The sequence below is a fragment of the Polypterus senegalus genome, chromosome 3 (genome assembly GCF_016835505.1).
Source record: "Polypterus senegalus isolate Bchr_013 chromosome 3, ASM1683550v1, whole genome shotgun sequence".
NCBI lineage: Eukaryota > Metazoa > Chordata > Cladistia > Polypteriformes > Polypteridae > Polypterus > Polypterus senegalus.
The window spans coordinates 167,882,711-167,909,972 of record NC_053156.1 but is presented as its reverse complement, the minus strand read 5'-3'; the positions used below and the strand labels follow the sequence as shown (position 1 = coordinate 167,909,972).

The 27,262-nt window shown below is 38.6% G+C and overlaps 1 protein-coding gene across 1 annotated transcript in view; it reads right to left on the bottom strand.

Moving 5' to 3' along the window:
• Window positions 1–26,769, bottom strand: part of tdrd15 (tudor domain containing 15) — a 59,866-nt gene extending 33,097 nt beyond the window's left edge. Inside the window, exon 1 of the mRNA XM_039749786.1 lies at window positions 26,683–26,769. The gene's annotated coding sequence lies outside the window, so the exon portion shown is untranslated. The remainder of the gene's footprint in view (window positions 1–26,682) is intronic.
• Between the last annotated feature and the right edge of the window lie 493 nt (window positions 26,770–27,262).

The following is a 27,262-nucleotide window of genomic DNA, read 5'->3' as shown; positions in this document are numbered from 1 at the left end:
AAATTTTCCACATCTTTATCCAATCAAATGTCTGTAGGATGTGATGGAAAAACAAGTCCAATCCAATGAGGCCCCACCTCGCAACTCACAGGACTTAGATCTGTTGCTACTGTCTTGGTGTCAGATACTACAGGGAATCTTTAGAGGTTTTATGGAATCCTTACCTAAACAGGTCACAGCTGTTTTGGTGGTACATTAGGGACAATATTACGCAGGTAGTTTAAGTGTTGTGACTGATCAGTGTGTATTGCGATGTGTGGAGTACAAGTCAAGAAAGGTTAAGCTTAAGTTATAAAATGCAATAGTAAGGTCTCACTTGGAGTACTGTGTTCAGTTTCAGTCCATATAACAAAAAAGACAAAGCGGTGTTACAGTAAGTCCAGAGTGGAGTGACTTGTCTGATTCTGGAACTAAGTGGTATGAGATTCAAGTAAAGATTGATTTATTTTAAACAAACAGTTAAGAGGTGAAATGATTGAGGATGGGAAATTTTTTTGATTAAATTATTTAAAAGCAGTGTCTTAAACTAATATTCAAATATTAGAAATTTTAAGTACTAATTGGTACAGTTAAGTAGTTGTACAAACAATGGACAGAGGGAAAAAAAATCAGACTATAAATTATCCCAATTTCATGAGCTGGTAACACTATGTGCAGTCAGAACACAGTGTAAAATTGCAGCTAGCAGTGCTTTTCCCTACTGAACAAGCTTATTGCAAAGAAAGGCTGTAAGTTTAATTTAGTAGACTGTGATTAGTTTGGATATAAAAATAAATCAGATATCGAACTAATGTAAAATGCAAAGTTTACAATATAATTACAGAAGTTCATAGTAACAACAAGCCCATTTTACTTCAACACTAAAAACAGAAATACCTAGCGAGATGGAACGAATGTAAGACAGTAATAGATGAAAATAAAGCCTGTCCACAACAAACAGCTTCTGTGTTTTTTTTTTCTCCATTTCATTATGCATGACACAGAGCATGTTCCTATATCCCATTAGACAACATGACTATGTTGGGAAGAGAATGCCCCTTGTCCAGTGGCTGATGGAAGAATATGCCACAAGCTGTCCATCATGCCTTCGTTGCCTGCTGCGGTGATTAGCTACGATGGAGAAGAGCAAGCAGGTTGTCTGTAGTGGGTGGTCAGCGGGCTATCAAAGTGGAGGAAATTACATCTCCACAGGTGGGTCACTCCAGAGACTTGTAGCTGTAGTAGAGAGAAGAAGCTGGCTGGTGTGATTTGCAAGCTAAACTGTTTGTTAGGGGAGGAAAAGAAGAAAAAAGAAAACAGACATTTGCAGAGTACTAGTATGAGTACTGAGGGGTGCAAAAACAGAAAATATTGCAAAGAGACCTTCAGGGGTTATCAAAAGTTGTTTTTAAGTATTGTGAAAGTAGAGAGGAGGCCACTGGGAGGAGAAACAAGGCCTACAAAAGAAATTAGCCTACATTACAGTGACCATCATGCAGAAATCACACAAGTTTAGAAGACAGATGGATTGATAGGTAGATAGATTAATACACAGAAGAATGGATAAACATTAAAATTTGATGACATATCACTGAAATACACAAAACAACAAAAATTTCTGTTCAATTCATTTTCTTGCTGTCTAAATTGCTAAACTGTCAACGCAATAAAAGTCCCCATAGGACTTCCAGGTTGTTGAAACTTTCAGCAACTTTAAGCCAAGCACCGTGATAAAAAGGACTTGCCAAGTTTGCCGCCTTTGAGTCACAAGTTGATACTGTGGGTAGTGTCACTAATAGTGTGTAGTGGTGGGTCACCGCTATGACAATTGTACTGAATTCAAAGGAGGTGTAAAGAAACTTACATGGAAAAAAGTGGGTTGTGACACCAAAATAACTGAGAAACAGTGATGTTAATGAAATTGGCAAAAATATGTAAAGGAAGCAGGATTTAGAGAGATGATAGGGAAAAATACAAAAATACAAAGACGACATTTTATTAGTTGAACTGTTGAGGTTTACAATTTTATCATGTTAAAAATGAATGAAATTTTCAATCTGTAGTGTAAGATGTGCTAGTGCCAGATACAAGTTGATATAATTTATTAACCACAGAGAACAAATCCTTTGGGTTATCATGGCCACTCTCAATCATTCTACCATAGTATGCATTCTTAGAAGCAGCTGGTGCAACTTTTACACCCTCTGAGGGTCAGAAAAAACAGTATGCACAGTGAGGCTCCTCTCTCCTCAACCACAGCTAATCTGATGTTTTTCTGCTAGTTTGCTTAGTCATACCATTGCAATTCTCTAGCCCTTTCCAAAGTATGCACACATTCTGACTTTGATGTGAAGTCCCTATAGCTACCTTTGCTTCCAACCACTCACATGTGCAACCCTACATAGCATTTCGCTACTTGGTACTAGTACATTTTCTTATTCATTTTGTGTGTCCTTACATAAGGTTTCCCTGAACACTGTAAATTCATGTCAGTTCTAAGGGAGGTGGCACTACTTCTGTGAAAATTAATTTGAATCAATGTCAACCAATAACTTCCATTTTCTTACATTACCAAAGACGAACAATGCTGGAGATGGATCTGAATTTGTGCCCTCCCTAACAGACTTGACTAACAACCCTGGAGTTGTGATGGTGACCTGTGTGACTGCAACCTGAGAACATGATTGTGCCTGTATCTATATTGTCCTTGAACATGCTCCAAAGTTCCTGTCCCATCATAAAATCTGTATGCTATCATCTGAAAATCCTCAACCTTGGAGGTTTGCAGGTTATGATAACCTGAGCCTCAGCAATTGATAAGATTGTCTCACGTTTTGTCCAATCTCCTGGTTGTCTCCTAAAGCTTGCTTACCTTTCTGCTCTGACCTACTTTAGCACCATTGACCTCCTGGCCTCCAGGTAAACACACTTGTAAGCAACTTTTCATTTATTCACTTTTGATGCCTCCTGTATTCAGTATTGTACAGAAGCAAAATAAATTACCCTAAAGTACACAAAACAGTTGCACACAAAATTTCCCTGACTCAGCATAATGTGCCATAATCTTAAAGGTACACAATCCTAAATTCCAACAGTTCCATATCCAAAACAATATTTTTACTTAATTATTTACTTAGTTTCAATTATGAGAGACCACTTCAAAATGGCCCTGTGACAGCGAGTGTGTGGCTCCTGAAACATGGGGACTACAACAGGTTAGTAAATAAACAAATTAATATTCAAAAAGGGTATAATTTCATCATCAATGAACTTTTAACCTAACTTGCATTAACTATTATTTATGATAAGGCAACAAAAAAAAGACTAATTGTGCTGCATTGTATATAATTGGCAACTACTGTATGTGTTTAAAGATTAAAACTTTCTTGATTAACCCAAACATTACATTTAGGCAGAATATTTAGTAACACTTGCCACTGTGTGGTCAGGCCGTGTGTAGTTGTTAAAGTTTTCAACCCTGGGGTTGAAGTTCAAATCCTACTACTGACAATGTGTGACCATTAGCAAATCACTTCACCTGTTTATGCTCCAACTGGAAAAACGGAAACACACATAATCAACAGTACCCCAGATGTTGCAAGTCCCCTTGGATAAAGGTGTCAGCTAAATATTTAAATGTATGAAATGTGTTTATTCTATTTCTTTCTTCATCTGGTATGAAGCTGAGGTGAACAAATGTTTGCTGTCTACAGTACACTTTTGTATAGTGCAGAAAGGTAAGCTTATGCCATTTCAGCAAATGCAGAAAAATGACACTTACTGGTCTCCCAGTATACAAGTGCCCTTTCGTCTCTTGAAATTGGTGCTTCCGACAGCTAGCTTTGCACTTGAGATGCCAACAAGATGCTTGGGTTTTGCGTTTCTTGAAAAATCTCCACAAGTGTCTAATCCTACATCTCAAATGGTGAGCCACAAAATATTTTCTCTATTAGCATATTTGTGTTTATGGATTCAATGCATGTCATCTCAGCCTCCTCATGATGTTCTTTTGAAAAACTTTGAATAACATTTCCCACACTTGCCTGATTTTGTTTGAACAATTATTGCACACTTTCTGTAAATCCAATAAACTTCATTTCACTTCTCAAATATCACTGTGTGTCTCTCCTATATGATATATTTAACTGACATTTTTTATCATAACAACCAACGATTTATACAGGAAAATAACGACTATTAACAAGGTTGCCCAAACTTTTGCATCCCACTGTATGTTGTCATATATATATATATATATATATATATATATATATTACACATACATATCTACACATATATACACATATACATATCTACACATATATACACATAACTACATATATATACAGTATATATATACATATATATATATACATATATATATATATATACATATATATATATATATATACATATATACATATATATATATATACATATATATATATATATATATATATATATATATATATATATACATATATATATATATATATATATATATATATATATATATATATATATATATATATATATATATATACTATAGAATACAATACTCAAGAACGGAGAAATGGTGTGTTAAAGAAGTTATGAAAAAGAAAAGGAAAAATTTTAAAAATAACGTAACATGATTGTTAATGTAATTGTTTTGTCATTGATATGAGTGTTGTTGTCATATCTATATCTATCCATATCCATATATATATATATATATATATCTATATCTATCTATCTATCTATATATATATATATATATATATCGATATAGCAAAATACCCGTGCTTGGCAGCGGAGAAGTAAAAAGAAAAGGAAACATTTTAATAATAACGTAACATGATTGACAATGTAATTGTTTAGTCATTGTCATGAGTGTTGTTGGCATATATATGCTTGAAGTACTGCAGTGCATCTCCTCCTCATGGACTGGACCAGATTTGTCAGTTCTTGCTGTGAGATGTTACCCCACTCTTCCACCAAAGCACCTGCAAGTTCCTGGACATTTCTGGGGGGAATGGCCTTAGCCCTCACCCTGCGATCCAACAGGTCCCAGATGTGCTCAATGGGATTGAGATCCGGGCTCTTCCACTGCGAGGATGATCAGCTGTCCTTCCTGTCTCCCTGTAGCTCTGTCTTAGGCGTCTCACAGTGCGGACATGGCAATTTATTGCCCTAGCCACATCAGCAGTCCTCACGCCTCCCTGCAGCATGCCTAATGCACGTTCACGCAGATGAGCAGGGACCCTGGGCATCTTTCTTTGGGTGTTTTTCACAGTCGGTAGACAAGTCTCTTTAGTGTCCTGCGTTTTTAGAATTGTGACCTTAAATGCTTACTTTCTGTAAGCTGTTAAGGTCTTAACGACCATTCCACAGGTGCATGTTAATTAATTGATTATGGGTAATGAAAATGCATGGAAAACATTGTTTAAACCCTTTACAATGAAGATCTACATATATACACACACACATATACTATGGTCTACCAAACAGGCAAATACATTGATTTTCTGAATATACAAAGTAATTGTGATTCAGACTACGAATGCATTGAATGTAATTACTCTGATCTACATACTGTCAAATAAATGAACCACACGCCGTTGCACAACGTAAGAGGATTCGCTGCTGACGTTCCGAGGTTTGATTCCAGAGAGGGGATGAAGTGAGTGTGTATGCCTGATGAGCCCAGAATTAGGGCGAAACACGTGTTGCTTACTCTTTGCATTATTTGACAGTAAAACTATTTCAACCATTCTATGATCTGCTTCTCGCAACTGAAAGAGGGCACTGTGGAGTATGTTAGCCGACTTGCTGACCAACCACAGGCGTTACCTGGTAGGTAACCAACCATACAATCAGATTGTGATTCAGACTACGAATGCATTGAATATATAAATATATCTATCTATCTATTATATATATATATATATATAGCAAAATACCCGTGCTTGGCAGCGGAGAAGTAGTGTGTCAAAGAAGGAAAGAGAAACAAAAGGAAACATTTTGAAAATAACGTAACGTAATTGTCAATGTAATTGTTTTGTCACTGTTATGAGTGTCGCTGTGATATATATATATATATATATATATATATATATATATATATATATATATATATATATAGCAAAATACCCGCGCTTCGCAGCGATGTCGCGTGTTAAAGAAGTTATGAAAAAGAAAAGGAAACATTTTAAAAATTATGTAACATAATTGTCAAAGTAATTGCTTTGTGTATTTGGCGGCAGCGTCACGAAGTTGTTTTCGTCTAGCTGCATCAGAAAATGTACCATGACATCTGACACACCTCCTTTTTACTGTTTTCTCACAGCTTGGATTGCTGCTGTCATAATGGGTTTGAGTTTACATATATATATATATATATATATATATATATATATATATATATATATATATATATATACACACACACACATACATATATATACATACATATCTTCATATCTATATACATATAAACAATATCTATATACAGTACATATACACATATATATATATATATATATATATATATATATATATATATATATATATATATATATATACACATACCTATCTACATCATATATACACACACATACATACATACACACAAATTATATACAGTGGTGTGAAAAACACATTTAACCATTAGTCAAGTATACCACAAGTAAACACAAAATGCAGTTTTTAAATGATGGTTTTTATTATTTAGGGAGAAAAAAAAATCCAAACCTACATGACCCTGTGTGAAAAAGTAATTGCCCCCTGAACCTAATAACTGGTTGAGCCACCCTTAGCAGCAATAACTGCAATCAAGTGTTTGCGATAACTTGCAATGAGTCTTTTACAGCGCTCTGGAGGAATTTTGGCCCACTCATCTTTGCAGAATTGTTGTAATTCAGCTTTATTTGAGGGTTTTCTAGCATGAACCACCTTTTTAAGGTCATGCCATAGCATCTCAATTGGATTCAGGTCAGGACTTCAGCCATTCAGAGGTGGATTTGCTGGTGTGTTTTGGGTCATTGTCCTGTTGCAGCACCCAAGATCGCTTCAGCTTGAGTTGACGAAGAGATGGCCGGACATTCTCCTTCAGGATTTTTGGTAGACAGTAGAATTCATGGTTCCATCTATCACAGCAAGCCTTCCAGGTCCTGAAGCAGCAAAACAACCCCAGACCATCACACTACCACCACCATATTTTACTGTTGGTATGATGTTCTTTTTCTGAAATGCTGTGTTCCTTTTAAGCCAGATGTAATGGGACATTTGCCTTCCAAAAAGTTCAACTTTTGTCTCATCAGTCCACAAGGTATTTTCCCAAAAGTCTTGGCAATCATTGAGATGTTTCTTAGCAAAATTGAGACGAGCCCTAATGTTCTTTTTGCTTAACAGTGGTTTGCGTCTTGGAAATCTGCCATGCAGGCCGTTTTGCCCAGTCTCTTTCTTATGGTGGAGTCGTGAACACTGACCTTAATTGAGGCAAGTGAGGCCTGCAGTTCTTTAGACGTTGTCCTGGGGTCTTTTGTGACCTCTCGGATGAGTCGTCTCTGCGCTCTTGGGGTAATTTTGTTCGGCCGGCCACTCCTGGGAAGGTTCACCACTGTTCCATGTTTTTGCAATTTGTGGATAATGGCTCTCACTGTGGTTCGCTGTAGTCTCAAAGCTTTAGAAATGGCTTAATAACCTTTACCAGACTGATAGATCTCAATTACTTCTGTTCTCATTTGTTCCTGAATTTCTTTGGATCTTGGCATGATGTCTAGCTTTTGAGGTGCTTTTGGTCTACTTCTCTGTGTCAGGCAGCTCCTATTTAAATAATTTCTTGATTGAAACAGGTGTGGCAGTAATCAGGCCTGGGGGTGGCTACGGAAATTGAACTCAGGTGTGATACACCACAGTTAGGTTATTTTTAACAAGGGGCAATTACTTTTCACACAGGGCCATGTAGGTTTGGATTTTTTTTCTCCCTAAATAATAAAAAACATCATTTAAAAACCTGCATTTTGTGTTTACTTGTGTTATATTTGACTAATGTTTAAATGTGTTTGATGATCAGCAACATTTTGTGTGACAAACATGCAAAAGAATAAGAAATCAGGAAGGGGGCAAATAGTTTTTCACACCACTGTACATATAAATATGGGTGTGTGTGTATAATAGTTTTTTGAGAAACATTGTTCACAGATCTTTCACTTTTATTTTTAAACATACCATTTATTTCTTCAATAAAAAATGTATGATAAGTGTATTGTATTTCCTTTTTTTAAAGTTATAAAAATGAACTGGCTCTGTGTCAATATGGGTAAATAAAATTATTTACATGAGACGAGTGTGCACACAAACAGTGGTGTGTTATGTTCCTTAAACTTGTAAGAAAGAATATCACTGCCCTGTGTCCGTATGGTGTTAATCATAAACTGAACTATTTCATGCTATTTTCTTTTACAGCTGTTAAATTCAGTTCAGTTTTATTATATTAACTAGACATTAAGCCCGTTACAATAATGGGCGCTAGAACAGTAGTGCATAAACATTAGTAGGAACAGTTTACAGTATATACATATACATACATATACATATATATATATATATATATATACATATATATATATATATATATATATATATATATATATATATATATATATATATATATATATACATATATATACATATATATATATATATACATATATATACATATATATATATATATATATATATATATATATATATATACACACACACACATATACTGTATATATTATACTAGTAAAATACCCGCTTCAAGTGAGAAGTAGTGTGTTAAAGAAGCAATGAAAAGAAAAGGAAACATTTTGAAAATAACGTAACATGATTGTCAATGTAATTGTTTTGTCACTGTTGTGAGTGATGAGTGATGTCATATATATATATATATATATATATATATATATATATATATATATATATAAAATATATATATATTTACACACACACACACAAACATATATATATACATATCTATACATATACACATAAATATACACACACATACAGTACATATATATATCTACATATATATATACATACATATACATACACACATACATACACACACATATATACACACAAATACATATATATATACATACATATCTACATATATACACACACAGCTATTTCGTATCAGTGCAATACGCTGCTTGTTAAAACGGATAACTCCCGCTCTTACGTGCAAGTCTGCGTGGATATTATGAACTATCGATTTGTTCAAGTTCTATTTAAATTTGAAATAGAAGGAATTTTTATTTAGTCGACAGAAATATCTTTGGTAGGAATAGTAAAAACAGACAGGAATATTATTCCTGAATAAATCAACTCAAACCTTAAACAACTTATAATATTTTGCTCTCCATAGAAATATATCCTGTCTAAATTATACAAGTTAGAAATAAAGTAAACATTAAAAGAACAAACATTCAAATTTCTTTACTCTTATGTAATTTTATATTTTATAAAAATAAACTTAGATTTTAAATATCCCAAAAGATTTTGCTCTCCATAAAAATATATCCTGTCAAAATTATACAAATTCAAATATGAACATGCTGCATAACAAAACCTGGAAATATAAATAAAATGTGTTCCTTTCAGCAATAACAAATCAAATCATTCAGTTGTCTTTGCTCATATGTCATTTTAGAGCTGGACGCCTGGCATCTTTTTTTGGCCACAGGTTCGTTTATGTTTGGTGTGAGGTTCTGTGTTGTGGAGATTCTCAGGATGGATTGCAGGTGCTCATCAGTGAGGCGACTCCTGTGTGCTGTTTTGTTAGTCTTTATCACTGAGAAGAGCTTCTCACACAGATATGTGCTACCAAACATGCACAAGGTTCGAGCCGCATGTAGACGGACTTTTTGTTCTTCAAAGTCACCAAAGCGCCGTGCAAACTCAGTGCGCTCAGTTTATCAGCAAAGTGCGATTTGGGAACACCGTAGTGACGACTTGGTTTAACATTACTTGGTAACAGGGAAAGTGGGGCAAGTGGTTGTGTCTCCCATAAAAGCAGCCTCAATTGAAATCACTTTGTGATTGTGCACGGGTAAAACGTCCGCTGAAGTGTCAGATTCTTATTTAATTCTTCTGCTTTCTGTATCTTCTGCATTGCATTCAGGTCTTTCAGGTTACCCTGATGTTTTGTTTTATAGTGCCGTCTTAGATTAAATTCTGTAATTACAGCCACAATAGCTCCACAAATGAGACACACGGGTTCAGTAAACATATACTCAGCCTCCCATCGGTTTTTAAAGGCTCTATTTTCAGAATCAACTTTTCTCTTCAGCATCGTGTGAGCTAGCGTTGCATTATGGGATCTGTAGTTTATTGTGTTACCAGCGCTTCATATACCCGGGCTTTAATAACAATAATACAGTATATAAAATGATCTCGGGCGGATATAATTACACGCCGGGCGGATGTGGCCCGCGCCCTTGAGTTTGACACATATGGACTAAATAGAACTTGAAAAGATATATTTTTCAAATGTGATCGCAATTCAGATAGAGTTGACGCGACTACAGCCTGCATGCCTCAATGAGTCATCCTCCCTCGCCTTACTTTTTACCGCTCATCTAATGAATACACTGAGTATGGCTTTACCAAAACAATCATTGATGGCGAATAAAGTATCCATTATTCGAGTATGTAGATCGGGTTATATATATATACATATATATATACCCGCGTATCGCATAGAGAAGTAGTGTGTTAAAAAGCTAGAAAAGAAAAGGGAACATTTTAAAAATAACGTAACATGACTGTCAATATACAGTATTTGTTTTGTGAGTGTTACTGAGTGTTGCGTCATCAAGGATTTGATTATCATTATTTCTTTCAATCAGGTTCGTATTTGTAGGATGTGTTGTGTTCAAGTTACATTCCGTGTTTGTCAATCGTTGTAAAGATGACAGGTTTCATTCATCGATTCGTTTCTTACTGCATCAATAAACAGCTCGTCTTCTTCTTTATCTGAGACCTGACACACTGCATGCACGGGTTTTTTTTACACTGTCTTCCTTTAGCGGGACATTGACTTTTTCCAACGTGTGCTTTGTTTCCGCAGTAGTTGGATTTATGAATATGCTTGTATGTATGAGACGCTTCATATTTTTGCTGCCTTTTCAATTGTGTAATTCGGTTTTGTTCAGCTCTTTGGAACTGTTGCTTTTATCTGTGCACTGCGCCAGTTCACGTGAGCCACTCGGTGTACATGCATCGAAGGTTCCCAGCTGTGCTGGTGCCATCTCCTGCTATGTCCATGGCTGTATTTAATGTTACCTTAGTCCTGGCACTTAAAACTTTCTCTCGCAGTTTCGCTGAGTTTGTGTCAAACACCACCCTGACCATCTCATCTTCCTCTCCATAAGCACAGTCCTTCACCCGTGAATATTTACCCGTGGCAGTTTGCTATTGGATTGCCGCTGACGGACGGCCTTATATGGGCAGGCACTAAATTACAAACGCCAGCGGCAGCCTGTCTATGAACTTAATTTAAAGTGTAGGTTTACATCATGCTTTGTTTCCGAAGTAGCAGAACTCATGAATATGGTTGTATATGTCACTCGCTCGCTTCTTATTGTTTCGCTGCCTTCTCAATTATATAATGCATGTTTTCTTGAGCGCTTTTTGAGGTCTTCCTGGTTTTCTATGTACTGCGTGATTACGGGAGGCGTGATGATGTCACACGAAACTCCGCCCCCACGGCGTTGAAGCTCATCTCCATTACAGTAAATGGAGAAAAACTGCTTCCACTTTTGTAAGGAAGCTGTAAGGAATGAACCTGCCAAATTTCAGCCTTCCACCCACACGGGAAGTTGGAGAATTAGTGATGAGTCAGTAAGTGAGTGAGTGAGGGCTTTGCCTTTTATTAGTATAGATACAGTGATCCCTCGCTATATCGCGCTTCGACTTTCGTGGCTTCCCTCCATCGCAGATATTAAATGTAAGCATATCTAAATATATATCACGGATTTTTCGCTGGTTCGCAGATTTCTGCGGACAATGGGTGTTTCAATTTATGGTACATGCTTCCTCAGTTTGTTTGCCCAGTTGATTTCATACAAGGGACGCTATTGGCAGATGGCTGAGAAGTTACCCAATCCAAACACGTATTACGAATTAAATAAAACTCCTCAATGATATACGATACGCTTCCCGTGTGGTGCTTCGCACACTTAAAAGCTCTAACAGCACGTATTGATTTTTGATTGTTTGTTTTTCCCTTTCTCTCTCACTCTCTCTGTCATTCTCTGCTCCTGACAGAGGGGGTGTGAGCAGAGGGGCTGTTTGTACAGAGGCTGTTTGCTTAGAAGATACCGACGCTCCTCTAAAAAATGCTGAAAGACTACCTTCACATTGATCCCTTCATTCGCGGGTGCTTTGTATACTTAAAAGCCAAACAGAGCTATTGATTTTTGATTGTTTACATTTCTCTCTCTCTCGGACATTCTCTGCTCCTGACGGCACTACTTTTAAGAGGAAGATATGTTTGCATTCTTTTAATTGAGAGAAAGAACAATCATCTCTGTCTTGTCATGGAGCACATAAAGGATGGTTTACTGTATAACTTTGCGGAGAATATTTATAAACAGTGTGGGAGAGTTTCTAAGGGCTTAAAATATATAAAAATAACCATACAAACATATGGTTTCTACTTCGCGGATTTTCACCTATCGCAACCCCCGTGATCAAGGAGGGATTACTGTATATACTGTATATCTATACTAATAAAAGGCAAAGCCCTCACTGACTCACTCACTGACTGACTCACTCACTCACTCACTCATCACTAATTCTCCAACTTCCCGTGTAGGTAGAAGGCTGAAATTTGGCAGGCTTATTCCTTACAGCTTACTTACAAAAGTTAAGCAGGTTTCATTTCGAAATTCAACGTGTAACGGTCATAACGGTCAACAACAACCGCCATGTTGAACTTTCTTATTTATGGCCCCATCTTCACGAAATTTGGTAGGCGGCTTCCCTGCGCTAACTGAAACCAATGTACGTACTTATTTCGGTGGTAAGACGCCACTGTCGGCCGACATATTGAACTTTCCAATGGTCTTTGTTACTTATGGGCCCATCTTCAAGAAATTTGGTACGCGTGTTCCCAACGCTAACTGAATCCTACTTATGTACATATATATGTCCATAGCCTGCAGCTCGGTCACGGTGTGAGGCGGCGTTGGGTCCCCCATCCCAAAGCCTCCCACGTTGTTGGCTGCCTGCCTATATAAAACCGTCCATCGCTCCAGTCTCTACATTCTCTTCCTTGCTTCGCCACGGGATTCACGTCTCCCTGCTGATAACTACAGCCTTTTTATTTAATCCACGGCTTCTCCGCAGTTTTATTGTTCATTTATTATAATTGTAGTTATTGTGTAGGTATTTTAGACTTAATTTACATTGTTCAGGTACCCATTTCCTTTATAGTTCCAACCGTACCCCCATTAACATGTCTATCGAGGTGATCACCATTGATCAAAGAACTGTCATTTACCGAGTGGTTTCCATGCCTGGAGATGGCACCTACCTTTTCCATTCTCATTGTTAAATTTTGCACGGCCATATCAGGCTCACTCTTGATATCCGGAGGAACATTGTGTCTTATGTATTGAATGACTGTAACAGGTTCAAGGTGTGGACTAATGACGGTACAGGAGATAATTATACTACACAGGAGCATTTTAAGAGTGAAATGCTTAAGCCCTTCACCCATGGTTCTGCATGTGAGTTGATGGCTGCCACTGAATTGTTTGGTTGTTGCTTTCAAGTGTACCGAAATGGCCAAATATTTTACACCTTTCGACAACCGCCAATGCCTCTTAAACATCTTAGATTCACAGGTGACGATCTGAGTAGTGGACTCTTTGATGTTTCTGAATGTTTAAACTCTCAAAAGCTGGATGTAAAGTTATTAATGAAGCCGATTGTGTGCTTACAACACTTGACAGATGCCGAATGTCACTTCAGCACAAGTCCTGCAAATACTGTCATAACTGAAATAAACCATGAAACTCAAACCGATTATGACAACAGCAATCCAAGCTGTGAGATTTGAGACAAGATTACTTTGCACATGGCCAGCTGTACGTTGCATGCTCAAGAGTAAGCTCAGTGCACAGCTTGGTCATGTTACAACCGGAGGGCCGAACTGACAATGTGGTATACAAAGAGATCCTTAACAAATAATTATTGGTATATTTTCCCTCAGTTTAAAAAGGTTTAATTCTCTTCTTAATAAGAATTTTAAGGCAATACTTCGCCACTGTGAAGCGCGGGTATTTTGCTAGTTTTCAATAAACTGCACGTCTAATAAATGTCCTTGATGCAGACACATACATCCTTACCTGGACCTGTGTAATAACAACAGTGTAGCCTAAGTCACGCATCAATGGGGTGTTAATTTGTTTACTCAGCACTCAGGCCATGAACTATGGACTGCAGCAAACACTCAAACATATAGCAACATTTCATTACAGCAAATAGTGACAACACAATATGCAGTAATGGTGGCAATACAACTTCTTTAAAGGGAGCCTGTACAACAAACCTGGTGAAACATCTAATACAGCACAGCAATCATTTAAAACAATATACTGTTTTCAATGTCTTGAGTCCCCCAGCTCAAGTGTTACCGCACTTAATGTTACATACTGTAACTGTTAACAGTTAATTACCTTGCATTTAATAAACATTATTTTTTCTTAGATGATCACTGGCAGAGCTGTACTTCCACCATTTCTCCTTCACCCCCAGTACTGTCATTTAAGTGGGTAGGAAAAAGGAGCATAATAAACTATAATTTGATGATTATGCTTGTAGTCAATTTAAGTGTTATTTTGAATTTTTATTTTCAGGGAGATGACAAAGGTCCTAAATAAAAAATACACTCCACCATAAAAAAACAGTTTGTCTAATTATTTGGTACATGTGTGGTATAAGGCAGTGAAGTCAAAAGTAATATCAGAGCTCAGTTAAAAGTAGATCATTATATCACATTGACAGCATATTAATAATAATAATAATAATAATAAATTTTCTTTGTATTGCGCTTTATATTTTAGCAATCTCAAAGTGCTACAGAGTAAAAACAAAGTAATAAACAAGAGAATCTATAAAATACTTGAACAAAATGTCTTTCTAAAAAGATGAGTTTTTAAGTTTTGTTTAAAAGCATCGGTCGACTGTGGGACTCAGGTAGTCAGGGAGGGCGTTCCACAGCCTCGGCGTCACAAATGAAAAAGCCCTCTCACCCATGCTGATGAGCTTGGTTCTAGGAACTTGGGGAGTGTTAGCGTGTACAGAGCGGAGGGAGCGCGAGGAAGTATGAGGGGTGAGAAGTTCCTCTAAGTAAAGGGGGGCATGTCCATGAATACACTGATGGGTAAGAAGGGAGACCTTGTGCTCTATTCTGAGTGGGACAGGGAGCCAGTGAAGGGTTTTCAGGATGGGAGTGATGTGGTCATACTTTCGCTCCCTAATCAGGATCCTGGCAGCGCTGTTTTGAATATACTGGAGTCTCTGGATACTCTTGCCAGGAATCCCGATGAGGAGCACATTAGAGTAATCCAGCCTGGAGGAGACAAATGCATGGACGAGTTTCTCTGCATCTGCCAGGGTGAGTGTTGGGCGGAGTTTGGCAATGTTCTTGAGGTGGTAAAAAGATGACTTACAGAGGTGTTTGATGTGGGTGTCAAAGTAGAGTTGAGAGTCCATTTTAACATCCAAATTGGTAACAGATGTGGAAAGAGGAATATTTTGGCCAGAGAAAGGGATACTGGTGATGGTAGAAGAGCGAAGATGGTGTGGTGTGCCAATTAAGATGGCTTCTGTTTTAGATCTGTTTAGCTGAAGGAAGCTGAGCCTCATCCATGCCTCTATCTCCTCCAGGCAGGTAGTCAGTGTGGATGTTGGCAGAGGAGCAGTAGAGGAGGTGGGGGTAGTCCTGAGGTAAAGCTGCGTGTCATCGGCATAGCAATGGAAAAATAAACCATGTCTGCTAATGACATTTCCAAGAGGGAGCATGTAGATGGTGAAAAGGATGGGGCCTAGCACAGAGCCCTGTGGGACACCACAGGTGACGTTATGGGCATGAGATTTTGCGCTGCCCAAGGCGACATGCTCATTTCTACCAGTCAGGTATGAGGTGAACCAGTTATGAACATTTCCTGAGAGTCCAATTGTGAATTGCAGGCGATGAAGAAGGATGCTGTGGTCTATTTTGTCAAAAGCAGCTGTCAGATCAAGGAGGATAAGTAGAGAAGGGGAACCAATATCTGCTGTCATCAGAAGGTCATTGGTGACCCTGACCAAGGCTGTTTCAGTGCTATGGCCAGGGTAGAAACCAGACTGAAAGTTTTCAAACAGGTTATTCAGTTTGAGGTGATCATGAAGTTGTGCTGCAACTATTTTTTCAAGACCTTTAGAAAGAAATGGAGATGGGCCTATAGTTAGAGAGAACTTTATGATCCAGAGTGGGTTTTTTTAGTAAATGTCTGATGACAGCAGTTTTTAATGCAGAAGGAATATGACCTGCCAGGAGGGAATGGTTTATGATCCTGGTGATAAGTGGAGAGACGGCAGAGATGTTGGCCTTCGGCAAGGGTGAGGGGAAAGGGTCCAGGGAACTGGTAGACAGTTTCATTTTCCTGATGACATCCTCCACCTCATCCCGCGTGGCAACAGAGAAGGAACAAAAGGGCTGAACAGTCTCAGACAGTGGGTCGACAGTTGAGGGGGACAGGATATCCGTAGTGGAGAGGTTTAAGCGGATGTTATCAACTTTTTGTTTAAAAAAAATTGATGTGCATGTTGCACCTTTTATCGGTAGCCTCAGAGTGGGCAGGTGAAGGAAGTTTGAGAAGGTGATTTATAATTAAAAAAACTTTTTTGGGGTTCCTGGAACTGTTTCTGGCGATGGTAGAATAGAACCTGGACCTTGCAACCTTCAGAGCTTCTGCATACGCTCTCTTGTGTTCCCTGTAAGCCTGTTTGTGGACAGTCAGTCCAGAAGCCTTAAGGCGCTGCTCAAGGACAAGCCCAGCTGCCTTCATTCTTCACAGCTCGCAGGTGTACCAAGGTGCTGAGCATGAGAATGAGATGGACCTAGATGTTAAGGGGGGCGTGGAAGTCCAGAAGACTGCTCAGGGACTGGTTGTAAAAATTCACGAGATTAGCAACAGAAAGGGAGCTAGAAGTGTCAGAGGAGAGAAGTTTAAGGTCCAGGGCCAGGGCATCCACATTGATGTTCTTCAGATTTCTGAAATAGATCTGTCGTTTTGGTTTGGTATGGGGGAAAGAAAGGGCAACTCCACTGACACTACTTTGTGGTCTGAAATACCAAGATCATATACCTGTAGGTTACTGATTGGGGCAAAATTTGAAATGAACAAATCAAATGTGTGACTCCTAGAATGTGTGGGGACATCAACATGTAGTTGTAGGTTGAGAGAATCTAGCAGCTCAAGGAAATCAGCAGTGAGATAACCTGTGAGATTGTCAACATGAATATTTATATCTCCTAGGATTATGATGTTAGCAGAGGTAGCACAGAGTGTTGTAAGAAGATCAGTCATTTCCAGGATAAAGGCAGAGTTGGGTTTTGGAGGTCGGTAGATAAGGAGAACAGTCATGGGAAAAGGGGGCTTACATTTAAATGCAAGGCACTCGCAGGAAGATATTGCATGTATCGAAATAGGGGACAACCCCAGGTCCTGACAGTGGATGATAGCTAAGCCACCACCACGCCCAGGGCTGCGAGCTGCCTCCAAGTAACTGTAGCCAGAGGACAGGCTTCATTTAGGGCAGAGTAAACCTCTGACTGGTGCCAGGTTTCTGTCAGACACAAAGTCCTTTCTCCCTAATGTGTTCTTCAATCAGTGTGGATTTATTACTGATGGATTGAGAATTAAACAGTTCAAACCTAACCAATGACTGTGGAGTAAATCTCTGTACAGGTCGCTAAATATTAAAATCCACTCCACGCAGCTTAGAATCCACTCAATAAAATAAATCCAGCCAGGGATGTGAAGATCTCGCAATGTTTCTCTTTAATGGCTCGGGTATTTCGCATACTGGGGGTGCAGAGATCTCACAATACTTCCAGTGTTGATAGTACTGTAGTTGGAGCAACGATGCTCTGATGATGCGTCAAACGTGTGACAGGTGACCAAAAAGATGAAATGTTGGTAGCAGAGCACTTTGGCTGGTTATGGCCGTAAAACCCATATAACAATATATACAAGCAACAGATGAGTAAACAGGTGAGTAAACAGCAAAAACTTGATAAAAATCCGTAAAATCCACAACAGACAGTAAAACAATATATCCGGGCAACAGGTGAGATGAAAGCAAAAACTTAATAAAACTAAATAAAATCCATAAAATCCACAGCAGACAGTAAGGCAATATATCCAAACAACAAGTGAGTAGACAGATAAAACTTGACAAAAATATTAGTCATATTAAACTCAGTGGGAGAAGCAGCGAACATTCAACGCCAGCATCCTCTCGCCTCCTACTCTCTCTAGAAAATCAATGAGGGCAAAATATGACAAAAAAAATACTTAAAACAGAAATGTACTGTATAAAGCACAAACAGGACCAGTGGTGGCTAATGTAATGTTATATTCTGCAGGATGTTGGCATCTTCAATAAAAGTAAATACTGCCACTATAGATAGGAATTTAATTTAATACAACAAAATGTATAATTGTTTATGTAAACTCTTGTATTTATAGAAAACTTGTTTTAACAGATGGACAAATCGGTAATCTGGAAACCTGTGACTACCCATTTTTAAATCTAAACAACCAAACTACAGACTTGCAAAGTCCAGGGGACTACCTGATGGAGCCTATCCCAGCTAGAAGAGGATGCAAGGCATGAACAAACACTGGACAGGGAGCTGGCCTATTGCAGACCGAACACACACAAAACACACTAGTACCAATTGAGCATCACCAATTCACCTGTGGTAGAAAAATAGAAAACTTAAAGAAACCCACGCAACATGCGAACTCCATGCAAGGAGGACCCTGAACACATATCCATAACCTATATTCAATTGAATACGATAGATAGATAGATAGATAGATAGATAGATAGATAGATAGATAGATAGATAGATAGATAGATAGATAGATAGATATTATTAATCCCAAGGGGAAATTCACATAATCCAGCAGCAATATACTGATACAAAAAACAATATTAAAGAGTAATAAAAAATGCATGTAAAAACAGACAATAACTTTGAGTAATGTTAGCATTTACTCCCCCAGGTGGAATTGAAGAATCGCATAGTGTGGGGGAGGAACGATCTCCTCAGTCTGTCAGTGGAGCAGGATAGTGACAGCAGTTTGTCACTGAAGCTACTCCTCTGACTGGAGATGACACTGTTCAGTTGGTGCAGTGAATTCTTCATGATAGACAGGAGTTTGCTTAGTGCCTGTCTCTCTGCCACAGATGTTAAACTGCCCAACTTTACTCCTACAATAGAGCCTGCCTTCTTAACAAGTTTGTCCAGGCGTGAGGCGTCTTTCATCCTTATGCTGCCTCCCCAGCACACCACCTTGTAGAAGAGGGCACTCGCCACAACCGTCTGGTAGAACATCTGCAGCATCTTATTGCAGATATTGAAGGACGCCAACCTTCTAAGAAAGTATAGTCGGCTCTGACCTTTCTTACACAGAGCATCAGTATTGGCAGTCCAGTCCAATTTGTCACCCAGCTGCACTCCTAGGTATTTACAGGTCTGTACCCTCTGCACACAGTCTCCTCTGATAATCACGGGGTCCATGAGGGGCCTGGGCCTCCTAAACTCCACCACCAGTTCCTTGGTCTTGCTGATGTTCAGGTGTAAGTGGTTTGAGTCGCACTATTTAACAAAGTCTTTGATTAGCTTCCTGTACTCCTCCTCCTACCCACTCCTGGCGCAGCCCACAATAGCAGTGTCATCAGCGAACTTTTGCACGTGGCAGGACTCCGAGTCATATTGGAAGTTTGATGTATGATGTATATAGAATATACAAGATATCTACGAAGACAAGATATCTAATGTTCAAACTGATAAACTTTATTGTTGTTTTGCAAATCTTCACTCATTTTGAATTTGATGCCTGCAACACGTTCCAAAAAAGCTGGGACGGGGCAGCAAAAGACTGGGAAAGTTGAGGAATGTTCAAAAAACACCTGTTTTGAACATTCCACAGGTGAACAGGTTAACTGGAAACAGGTGTTTGTCATGATTGGGTATAAAAGGAGCATCCCCAAAAGGCTCAGTCGTTCACAAGCAAGGATAGGGCGAGGTTCACCATTTTGTAAACTCTGCATGGGCAAACAGTCCAGCAGTTTAAGAACGTTTCTCAACGCACAATTGCAAGGAATCTAGGGATTTCATCATCTACTGTCCATAATATCATCAAAAGATTCAGAGAATCTGGAGAAATCTCTGCACGTAAGCAGCAAGGCCGAATACCAACACTGGATGCCTGTGACCTTCGATCCCTCAGGCAGGCACTGCATTAAAAACCAACATCATTCTGTAAAGGATATTACCACGTAGGCTCAGGAATACTTCAGAAAACCATTGTCAGTTAACACAGTTCGTCGCCACATCTACAAGTGCAAGTTAAAACTCTAACATGCAAAGCAAAAGCCATATATCAACAACACCCAGAAACGCCTCTGGCTTCTCTGGGCCTGACCTCATCTGAGATGGACTGACGCAAAGTGGAAAAGTGTGCTGTGGTCTGATGAGTCCACATTTCAAATTGTTTTTGGAAATCATGGACATCGTGTCCTCCGGGCCAAAGAGGAAAGGGACCATCCGGATTGTTATCAGCACAAAGTTCAAAAGCCAGCATCTGTGATAGTATGGGGGTGTGTTAGTGCCCATGGTATGGGTAACTTGCACATCTGTGAAGGCACCTTCAATGCTGAAAGGTACATACAGGTTTTGGAGTAACATATCCTGCCATCCAAGCGACGTCTTTTTCAGAGACGTCCCTGCTTATTTCAGCAGGACAATGTGAAGCCACATTCTGCATGTGTTACAACAGCGTGGCTTCGTAGTAAAAGAGTGAGGGTACTAGACTAGCCTGCCTGCAGTCCAGACCTTTCTCCCATTGAAAATTTGTGGCGCATTATGAAGTGCAAAATACACCAACAGAGACCCTGGACTGTTGAGTAACTGAAGTTGTACATCAAGCAAGAATGAGAAAGAATTCCACCTACACAGCTTCAACAATTAGTGTCCTCAGTTCCCAAACGCTTATTGAGTGTTGTCAAAAGAAAAGGTGATATAACACAGTGGTAAACATGCCCCTGTCCCAGCTTTTTTGGAACGTGTTGCAGGAATCAAATTCAAAATAAGTGAAGATTTTCAAAACAACAATAAAGTTTATCAGATTGAACATTCGATATCTTGTCTTTGTAGTGTATTCCATTGAATATAGGTTGAAAAGGATTTGCAAATCATTGTATTCAGTTTTTATTTACCTTTTACACAATGTCCCAACTTCATTGGAATTGGGGTTGTAAAAATACAGTACCTCGATTATTAAAGTGAACAATACTGAGCTTTTTTCTGCAACAGAATATATACTAAAATCAATAAATGTATTAGTATTTATAAATATGACTGATATCATTATCCAAGGTGACTTAAAACATACAAGATACAACTGGTTTAATTTCTTTTATTTTTCCAGTTGGAGCACAGACAAGTAATATGACATGCTTGTGTTAAACACAATGTCACAAACAGGATTTGAACCCACAACATCTGGGTTTAAAGTCCAAAGCCTTAATTACTACACCACAGAACCCCCCGGCGTAACAATAAATGAGGGAAATTTTATAATCTTGAAGAGATTTTAGCATAGGGTTAAAGATGATGTCAATACCTATCTTATCTTTATGTTACCATGAATACTTTACAAATTTATTCTCCAACATATTTTCTCTAGTAACTGAAAAAACACTGCTTACAAAATATTAAAAAAATAAAAATTCAAATATTATATCTGTACTGTTGAAATAGTGAATTCCAGGATAATTAATAATATTTTAATTTAAACAATTTTTTTTCATCTGCTTTTCTAACTGCATGCTTTTAAAATCTGGTTAGTCAGAGAATCACTGTTGGGTTTTTCACATTTACTATTGTAAGATTTAGATTTGTCTGTTTCTAAAGCCATCTTTTAAAATGTCAACAACGGTGAGTGATGTTACGCATTCTTTGTCAAGTCAGGAGATGTAATTAATTTTGTTGACCACCAAATTTGCAATTTTATGTAAAAAATAAAATATTATACATCCCTGCAGGCTTTGAAAGTTTCCCAGCATGTTTTGTGACAGATGTTAAGATGACAGTATCTTCAATTAAAATATTAATGGACATCTGACTGTAATTTAAAAGAAAAGTAAAATCAGCTAATATGTGTACAGCAAAAACTCATATATAAATGTTTGACAACACCTCAGTTTTTCTTCAAATTTAATCACCGGAAATGCAATGAATGACATAAAATGGTGAAAAGGTAAGCAGTAAACTACCAAAGGTATATAGTTTAGGTTAGCAAAAACTGAAAAAAAGGAAATTTTAGAATATTACAAATATGGCTTTTTCAGGGAACAACTAATGGGTTACAACACGGGTGGGCAGATTCAGTCCTGGAGGGCCGCAGCAGTTGCAGGTTTTTGTTCCAACCCAGTTGCTTAATTAAGAACCAATCCTTGTCAATTATTTAATTTCATGGCTTGTTAGTGCTTTAACTCTGCTATGTCAGGTAATTCTCATATCCTAGATTTGTGTTCCTTTCTAAGGATATCATCATTTTTTTCACTTCACTTTCCAAGTATTTGATTAAACTCAATGGTGCATGATAAATACAAACGGGTATAAATGGAAACAAGCTAAACTAGCCAATCCACAGCGTACCATACGCATAATCAGGCGTGGTTTTTTAATGATTTTTAAGCACAGGGAGAAAATTAACATTTGATAAATCGGTAATGTAATAAATCAGCAAGAAAAGCAACATTATAACAATGCATGGAACGAACCAACACAGTAAAACAGTTTGATATGGTGCACGCGGCGCGGCGTCGAATCAAAACTCGTTTTTAAAGACTGCTTACTTCATTGTGTTTTAACCTTAGTTGTAAAGGATTGTTTTGAGGATCCCATGGGATACCCCTCGCAAACCGTTTAACACGCTGCATATGGCGATTCACCTCCGCGAGAAACATGCCTCTATGAACAGTCAACGTGGCTCAGAGGGGCCAGGAGTTGGTGGGCGTGGCTCCTTCTGCGTGTGCCATAGGTGTCTTACTTGTCGGCGGCTCAGTGAGTCCACGCCCCCTTCCGGCGTGCTTTCCATGGTTGTCTTGCCTTAGTGAATTATATATATAGATGGGAGAAACGGGTTCTTTTTATCATTTGCATCTTATTGCTAATAAGGAGCAATTAAAAACCAATACTACAGCTGTTTAAGACTAAAACAAGCAATAAGGGTTCAAAATCTTAACGACTGAAGCAGATGTGTTACTTGAGTGATAAGTTATGTCAGTCATCTTCCAACCCTCTATATTCTAACACAGGGTCACAGGGGTCTTCTGGAGCCAATCCCAGCCAGCACAGGGCACAAGGCAGGAACAAATCCCCGGGCAGAGCGTCAGCCCACCATAGGGCACACACACACACTAGGGAAAATTGGTGATCACAAATACACCTAACCTGCATGTTTTTGGACTGCATGAGGAAACCGGAGGTGCTTCTTATTAAGCAATTGGGTTGGAACAAAAACCTGCAGCCACTGCGACCCACCAGGACTGAATCTGCCCACCCCGGTACAATCTACAGATCTGCAGCAATTAAAGTAAATTAAGCCTTGCAAGTTGAAACAATTTACACAGGTGTTTCAACTTCTGTTGATTACTTAAAAACCCACTGTCTTAAAGTTGAAACTGTGTTACTACACCCTCAAGTTATTTTTCGACCATATTACACTGTAAAAAGTTTTAAATTCCAGTGATAATGGCAAGAAAATGTAAATTACCAAATTAAATGAGACAGTCGCAACCCAAGTTTCTGTAGGGTCACCATCTTACGTGAAAGGCACCTCACAGCACAGAAGCTTCAAACACAGCTTAACACTGGTCAAAAAAACTAAGTTTCAGTTTCTACTGTGAAGAGGAGACTTTGACCAGTTTACAGTAGCCTATAGCCTGGATTTCAATGCCCTCATTTACCTTTAAGGTATGGCTTTCTTAATGCCACTCGCCCTGTCAAACCTTAAGCACCAAGTCTCCCTTTGACTAAAACATGCCATACAAAACCAAGTAGCATTGTGGTGCGCAGGCGCAACAGGGCCTGTTGTTGCACTTTGTTATTCTTGTTTCAATACATTATTCAGAAGATGCAAGATTTGCTTTTTTTAAAAATCACATTCAATTGTGTTCCAATGGAAAAGAAGGATTACATTTTCCACTTACACATGATCCTTTAGTCACTTGAAACGATGGCGAAAGCATGAGGTTCTGGCTCACTAGTGTTTTTGAGCTAATGCACCATATAAAATGCCGTTAGCTGATACTGTAACGTCCAAGGTCAGGACATGCCTTCGACTGTGTGTATCAGTTACAAAAGACCAATGCCCTAGGTGCGTGGCTACCAGCATACCGTGTGTGTGTGTGTGTGTGTGTGTTTGGACCCTGGCTTTGGAAGGATTGTGTGGGCGTACAGGCTGTTTTTGACCCCCGGTGAGCATAGTGAAACAAGGCTGGCAGCGTGCATGTGCAGCCAGAGGGGTGGGAGCCGCAGAAGAAATGAGGTTCCAGCCACTGAAGAACTCAGCGGTCCTTTTCCAGCCTAACATGTTGACTTTATCCTCGACATTTCCATTCTTGCCGTTTATGTCGAGATTAGAGTCAAAATTTCCACTTTAGTCTCATATTTTATTGTCATTAAAGTAGAAGGTCGTAAACTAAACTTAATTTTAAAATCAATGTTTAATTTACTAGATTTTCTCACACCCCGTCATAAGTTAGCACATTAAATGCTTTGTATTAAGTGTTCCCCGACCCTGTTGTTAATCGCTACGTGCTTCTTAAACTAACTTCCTCTTGCACTGAGGAGGCGCAGGCAGCGATCGCCGCACAAAATACATTCACTTCATGATATTCCTGCTCTCTGAACATTTACAATGCTACGATAAATACTTGATATCATTTTCATGATGAAATGCATTAAAGCAGGTATTAAACATGCACGGTAGTGTGGTGGTAGTGCTGCTCCCTTGCAATGAGGGGTCCCCATGTGTACGTTCAGTATAGAGTACTTTACAGCAGGTGTGAGGAGGCTCCAAAAAACTGGATATATGAATGGGTATCGCACAGGTTTAACTGAAATACTGTGTAAATGTTGGGTTCATGAGCTGGTGGTCGGAGACACAAACACAGAATTAAATGGATGTTCTTCTCAGTGGGCTTTCTTTATTGCATGCGTGCTGTCTCTATCTGACGTACCAAAACCCCAGTTCCTATCCTTCCTTTTTCTTTCTCCACATAACCAATCACCACAAGATAAACGTCTTTATGAAATTAACACTAGTTATAAACTGCGACCATGCAGTGTTCAGAACTTTAAAAATCTTAGTTATACATTTTTAATTATGCCATCCATTTAAGGTCGCGTCCATCCCAGCAAGCATAGTGTGCGAGGCAGGAACAAATCCTGAACGGAGCTCCAGCTCATCGCAGGGTGAATACGAGCACACATATACACTTGGGGCAATTTAGCAGAACAAAACCCCACTGCCTACATGACTTTAAAAGGAAACTGAAGCACGCCAGAGTAAACCCACCAGAAAAACATGCAAAAACAAGGCAGGGACCACCTTGATGCGAGGAAGCTGTGCAACCTCCACGCCACCGTGCCCCCAATTGATTAACTCATTAAAATATCAAGTATTTATCTTAGCACTGTAAATGTTCGGGGTGAAGGAATATAATGAAATGAATGTATTCTGTACGGTGATTGCTGCCTGCGCCTCCTCTTAGTGCAAGAGAAAGTCATTTTAAGAAGCGCATTGCGATCAACATGGCGTAGGGAACACTTAACACAAAGCATTTCATGCGCTACATAATTTATAACGGGGTTTGAGAGAAATCTAGTAAATTAAATATTCATTTTAAGATGAAGTTTAGTTTATGATGTTCTACTTTAATGACAAACAACGAGAATAAAGTCAACATGTCGACTTTAATCTCGACATAAACGGCGACATTAAAGTGGAAATGTCAAGCATAAAGCCATGTCGACTTTATTCTCGACATTTAGTTTTTTTTTTCTTCACTATGTCCGTATTTTTTTTATTCACCGTGGCCCTAACACGCTTCACGTTTTTAGATATTCTGTTAAAAAGCTTTGAGAGTAATATCAGTACATAAAGCCTCGTGTTGTTAATTGTAATGATGGATGGTACGCCGTGAACGAATCATAGCCGAAAGAGCCACAAGCCTCAAAAACTCCCCTCCAACAACACAAATCTGTCTGTATTTTAATGGTTTCCAGTAACTTGGTATATATTTCAGAATGTAAAATGGGAAACAGTGCCATTTCAACATTGCTTGAGAAAAGAAAAAAAATCTGACCTGTCAACCTTTTATTGTTTGTGCTAAAATCTCAACAACTCAGCCGTCCATACCAGCGCCAACTTCCAACAAGTAACGCCAAATAGTGACGTAATACACGCGCACTTAGTGATTGGCTAAGAGGCTTGGTTCAACTGCACCCGTCACGTGATCATGAGGCGCGCTAGCGGCATTACTTCACGGGAATCTCAACAGTCAGAAGACGATTTGGAGAAACAGTTAACTGCTGGGTTTCTATGGGTGAAAAAGTAACCAGTAGTTCTTTTCCGTCTCGACATAAGTTCAAAACCTGCGGTTCCTGTAGGTGGGGCTTGCAGATACAGCAGGGTCAAAGTAAAAATAACCACATTTAAAAAGCAGTTATGTATTACTTATTTATAAGTTCATAAATGTTTTTAAAGAGACAATATGATTGATTCAAGGGGGATACCATGTTTCTTGGTGTGGAGTTTTGTGTACGTAAATTGATGAGTATATTTGCCCTAAGGCAGCACGCATATTTTAACAGTTCAGCTTCTATTCCACCCATTATGTCGGTCATGTCAGAGAGACTGAGTGACGCTTCACGTTAGTTTACAAA